The 6,000-nt window shown below is 35.9% G+C and overlaps 1 long non-coding RNA gene across 1 annotated transcript in view; it reads left to right on the top strand.

Annotated features, from left to right (window-relative positions):
- The first annotated feature begins 308 nt into the window (after positions 1 to 308).
- LOC136380688 (uncharacterized) overlaps positions 309 to 6,000 on the top strand; it is a 56,757-nt gene continuing 51,065 nt past the window's right edge. Inside the window, exon 1 of the long non-coding RNA XR_010746979.1 lies at positions 309 to 368. This is a non-coding gene — a long non-coding RNA (uncharacterized lncRNA). The remainder of the gene's footprint in view (positions 369 to 6,000) is intronic.

Raw genomic sequence — 6,000 nt, 5'->3', positions numbered from 1 at the left:
GCTACGGGTTTATCCAGCATTTAAATGCTATAATCTCCTTCTTTGTGACTCTTGGATAAATCAAAGCCTAAAAAGCAGATGACAGAATTCTAATTTCAGTTTGTGAAGGACCACACTGGACTGGTCCACTGTGGTTCAAATGTTAAGTGCTAAATGGCAGAGCCAGTTAATGCCCTGGTTGTTTGCCTTTGGAAGTAAAAATATATCTGTCGGTCTCGGCCAAGTTCCTGTGGATATTTGTCCACATCCCTAAAATACCACACACATTTGGCAAGAATGACAGATTATGTCAAGCAAGGCCTAGATCTTGAATAGCAAGAGTATTTCGAGTAAAGAACAACATGCAATGGCAAAGCTCTCATTCTTAGGTATGCCATTTACCTTCCTAAATTTCTATAATATTCTCTTCCTCTTTACTTTTTCTGGCTCTCCCTACCCTCATTCCAAACTCTACAAAATTGACTTCCCTCTTATGTTTTATTTGAGATAACAATTCATTGCTTTTTCTTCTTTCTCCTTTTCTGTATCTTCTAAATTTTCTCTAAAATGACAATATATATCAATTGTGCTATTTTTCTTCTTTCCATTATTTCTTTCCCTTTCTCTTCCTCTCCACTAGTTCTCTATATGAGTATATATGTGTGTGAGCATGTATGTGCATGTATATGTGTATGCCTGTAGGTATTTGTTAGGGTTTATTGGATTTTCTCGGTAGTTACTTTGGTTTAGCAAATGCGCAATTCCAGAGCTGCAAATTGTCAAGAAGAAAAAAATATGTGCCTGGTACTATATCTCATTTTGTTGTACCTATTTTTCCTTCTTGCCTGAAAAGCCATAACTTTGTCAGGCCTCCTTGACTGGCCTTGCTTCAACTCTCCCAATTCATTATTCATTTGATAATTTGTTATTTAATTCACACTGTGTGTCAGTCTCATGCTAAATGGGTCTTCTTCAGAAATGTTTCTATTCTCCAAGTTCATGATTTTTCAGGTGTCTTCCTCAAAACACTTACTTAAAAATAAGTGCTTTCTGGGCCCTGGCTGGTTGGCTCAGTGGTAGAGCGTCGGCCTGGCGTGCAGAGGTCCTGGGTTCGATTCCCGGCCAGGGCACACAGGAGAAGCGTCCATCTGCTTCTCCACCCCTCCCCCTCTCCTTCCTCTCTGTCTCTCTCTTCCCCTCCCACAGCCAAGGCTCCATTGGAGCAAGGATGGCCTGGGCGCTGGGGATGGCTCCTTGGCCTCTGCCCCAGGCGCTAGAGTGGCTCTGGTCGCAGCAGGGCGATGCCCCGGAGGGGCAGAGCATCGCACCATGGTGGTCAGAGCATCGCCCCTGGTGGGCATGCCGGGTGGATCCCGGTCCGGCGCATGCGGGAGTCTGTCTGACTGTCTCTCCCCGTTTCCAGCTTCAGAAATATACAAAAAAAAAAAAAAAAAGTGCTCTTTGGAGGAGGGGAGACTTGGGTCATCAAATAAGTTTAAATCAACTGAACCCAGTCTGATTCCTGGTTCCAAACAAAGTAAAAAAACAAAACCTACTATTAAAAAGTTTTTCTACAACTGGAAAAACTGAGTGAATTGAGTCAAGTGGGTATTAGAACATATTAGAAATTATTGTTATGTTTTTCAGGTGTGATCATTATAATATGGTTATAAAGAAAAATAACCCTATTCTTAGAAAATATAGGCCATGTTTAAAGGTGAAATATTTCAAGTATTATGATGCCTAAAACTTTATTTCAAATGGTTGTAATATAATAAACAAATTTACCTTTTATATCTACAAGTAGTATATTTACATAAACAAAATATGGTTCTGGAAAAATACTTATATATTTAAATACTATATACATACTTATATGTACTATGAATAATAATATATTATCTATAAATACATATTATACATTAATATAAATACATGTTCATAATATATGTTTATTAATGTAAGTCAGTATGTATATTATACATATAGTATATAAATATATATTTGGCATAATACATACATTTATATATTAGATATGTCTATAATATATGCATATGCTATATAGCTGCATATAATAGAATACAAGTATTCTATATATGTATATCATATAAAATTAATGCATAAACATAATATCAAAATGTGTAGTTTTTTTAACTGGATAATATATCGTTTATATAAATACATCAGTAAATATATAATATAAACCCACACAAAACATGGCTGTGAAGATTAAGTAAACATTTTTATTTTCTGAAATACATCTACTTATTTTTGCTAAAACATTTGAAAGTAGGTTACATGCTGGATTCTGACTAGCTCTGGACACATAGCATTTATAGGTACTGGGAAACAGTTTGTGTAGTATGAGGAAGGGAGTGGGGCTAACTATTAAAGAGAGAATCTCTTCATGGATAACTGAATTAATTTTCAAGGAATGAAAATGCTCTTACCCATTAGACTTTTTGATTCAGAAGAGAAAGACCTATTTGTGAGGGGGGGAGGGGCATGTTGTTAGTAGACCCAATTTGGGGACTTCTAGACTTCCACAGGAAGTAACTCTCTCCTTACCGCACCCCTTAAACTACTGCTTACAGGGAACGCACTACTAATTGCAGAGTGGTAAAGGTTGGGATGCATGATGAAAAGGTTTGTTTTTAGAAAGAAAGTTCCTTATGTCACTTACGTTTTTGTGAAAGATATTTCTGATGCGGGCAAATGAGCCAGACAAAGGCTCCAAACATCTAGAATGTAAAGCAGAATTCAAATGTTAAATGGTCATCCGAAACAAAATTCCAACAAAAGCAACCTTACAACATGTCTATGATAGTAAGGTGCTGCAATTTTATTTTACCTTTTTTTTTTTTTTTTTCTTTTTAGTAGAAGGAAGAGGTTGGGAACATACAGCTTTAGGGAAAGCAAGGTCTCCGAGGTAGTTTCTTTTTTGAAGACTTAGGCAAATGATATGACTTTAGTTAACTACCTTTGTTTTACTGTTTATGAAATGGAGATAATATCAATTTAACTGAGACAGTTGTGAATTATAAATTACTTATAAAAGTAATTATAAACTACTTTGTAAATACAAAGTGCTATATAAATGTTTAATAATAGTCCTTTGAATCACATGGGACCCTCTAATAGAAACTTATTAAAGAGTTCCTGTTTAGCTTGGATTAATTCTTTAAAAAAAAAAAATTTCCCCTCACATGAAGCAAGGTTCTAAGACTCAGAAAACAGCTACACAGTTATAGAATATTTTCATGAATCAGAAAACATGAAATCCATGGATTGTGCTCCATCCTTCCTTGAAATATGTTTTTTTTCCTAAAACAGAACTGAAATTAACTTCAAAATGGGTCCCGCAGTCTTAGGAGGAAAAAGATGATTAGAAGACTTAGCACAGGATCTATCTCCCTGATATTTCTTAGAACCCAAGAAAGTGAATTAATGGGATGGAACTAAAGCACCCTACTCATTGGCACAGAGAAAGGGGACTCAACACTCATATAAGCATGCCTATAAATTCTCTGTTCATGGAGTAGGTGGCAATAATTTTAGCATTTCCCTTTGTAAGTTATTTGATTTAATCCTCACATCCACCATTTGAGGGAAACATTATGTTTCCCAAATCCTAGAAAAGAAAGTTGAGGCTCTGAGTAGCCAAGTAATTTACTCAACTTCACGTGGACAGTACACAGTTGATCTAGGATGAAAACAGGTTTTTTTCTCTGTACAAAATTTCTTAAGATGAGAACATAATTTAAAAACTAAACCACATAAATCAAACACTAACCCATGGAATGTGCAAGCTTAAGACTCTTCCTTTGGGCATTGTTGATAATGAAATATTTACAATCTTACCTTTCCAAATAAATCTCGGGAGAGGCATAATAAATATTTCTTATGGAATATATGTGAATACACTGGACAAAAGAGATGATTCACATCTCAAGCAAGACAGTACAAGACAGCGTGAGATTTCATTATGCTACTAAGAATGATGCACAATTTATTTTTGGAATTTTCTATTTAATATTATCACACTGTGGTTGACCTCAGGTAACGGAAACCTCAGAGAGTAAAACCGCAGGTAAGGAGAAGACTACTGTAATGCATATAAGTGGAAGAAAATACATAATTTTTTATATCCAATTTTCTCTTTTCTATTCAGAAGATAACTCATCAAAGTGAAAAAAAAGTTAGGAGAGTATAGAAATCTAAAATGCAAAGAAAGTATAAAGCCCAATAAAATGTGTTTAATTTTATGAACTCAGATGAGTCACACCCAAGATATTGAAATATTTTTGAAATAAAGTAAAATTGGAGAAAAGCCAAAGACTAGTGATGGGCAGATGTTATGTTTTTTTTAAAAAATGGTACGTATCTGAAATTGAAAATATCATAGTTTCATAATTTTCAAGCAATTCTGACAAAGTTACTGTAATTAAAATCTTGGTTTATAAGCTTACTAGAAGCAAATATAGATTTGTTAAACATTATATCATGCAAGGTAGTGATTTTTTTATTAATAGTATTATTACCATAGAACAGTAAATCAAGGAAATAATGTTAATACAATGAATCTTGATTTCAACGATACAATGATCAAAGTTAAACATTGTTTTGTGGAATGCTGAAGATATACTATGACTAAGGAGCCAGAGTATATGATGCCATGTCCCCATATTCACTATATCTGGGCAAGATACAGATGTAATTGGAGTGCAAGAATTAGTGCACCTTGTGTGCAAGGCTACTCTGCCTTCTACCTCACAGGAAAAGGTGCCCCTTTTTCAAGACACTTCAGTGCCATCTGCCTGAAAATAGAATAACTAGAAATCCATGACAACTATGACCTGCTAGAACTGTACAAAGCCTGTTGTGTATAATCATAAGCAGATCCATTGTGTGTTCCTTCAGTCCAAAACTCTAGAAATCAAATGGCAGATACTGTCAATTTATCTCAGTCCTTCAAGCTATTTACTAAATGAAAACATTTGTTTTTTTATCTAACTCAGTAGGCTCCAAACTATTCATTTCTGACACTTTTTCCCTCTTCTTTTCCAAATGAGAGGAGAGGAAATAGAAAGATCGACTTCCACATGCACCCCAACAGGGATCTACCAGGCAACCCCTTCTGGGGCCAATGCTCTGCCCACTTGGGACCATACTTGCAACCCAGCTATTTTTAGTGCCTGAGGCACAGACTCCACAGAGCCATCTTCAGTGGCCGGGGCTGATGTGCTCTAGCTAATCAAGCCATGGTTGCAGGAGGAGAAACAGACAGAAAGAGAGAGAGAAGGGGGAGAGGAAGGAGTGAAAAAAAACAGATGGTTGCTTCTCCTGTGTGTCCTGGACGGAATCAAACCTGGGACATCCACACACCAGGCTGATGTTCTATTACTGAGCCAACCAGCCAGGTCCTATGGCACTTTTTTTTTTAATCAAATTTAACAGTGACATTGGTCAACAAGAGTACATAGATTTTGGTTAAACATATCCACATAATTTGGACAGTAAATTATGTTGTATATCCATCACACAAAGTCAAATCATCCTCTGTCACTTTATATTTGTCCCTTTTCCCCCAACTCCCTTCCCCCTCCCCTTCCCCCATCCTCCTTCCTCTGGTAACTACTGCACTCATATGTGTGTCCACGTGTCTCAATTTTGTATTCCACCTATGTTTGGAATCATACAGTTTTTAGCTTTTTCTGATTTACTTATTTCACTTAGTATAATGTTATCAAGGTCCATCCATGTTGTTGTAAATGATACTATATCATCGTTTCTTATGGCTGAGTAGTATATACGTATGACATCTTCTTTATCCAATCTTTTATCAAAGGGCACATTCGAGAGATATGGTGGTTTCCATATCTTGGTCACTGTGAATAATGCTGTGATGGTGCATGTGTCTTTATGTACCAGTGTTTTTGAGTTTTGGGGGTATATACCCAATACAGAGATTGCTGGGTCATGTGGTAATTTTATTCTTAATTTTTTAAGGAACTATCATAC

The sequence above is a fragment of the Saccopteryx leptura genome, chromosome 9 (assembly GCF_036850995.1).
Source record: "Saccopteryx leptura isolate mSacLep1 chromosome 9, mSacLep1_pri_phased_curated, whole genome shotgun sequence".
In the NCBI taxonomy this organism is placed as follows: domain Eukaryota; kingdom Metazoa; phylum Chordata; class Mammalia; order Chiroptera; family Emballonuridae; genus Saccopteryx; species Saccopteryx leptura.
This window is presented reverse-complemented; position numbering and strand designations above follow the sequence as displayed.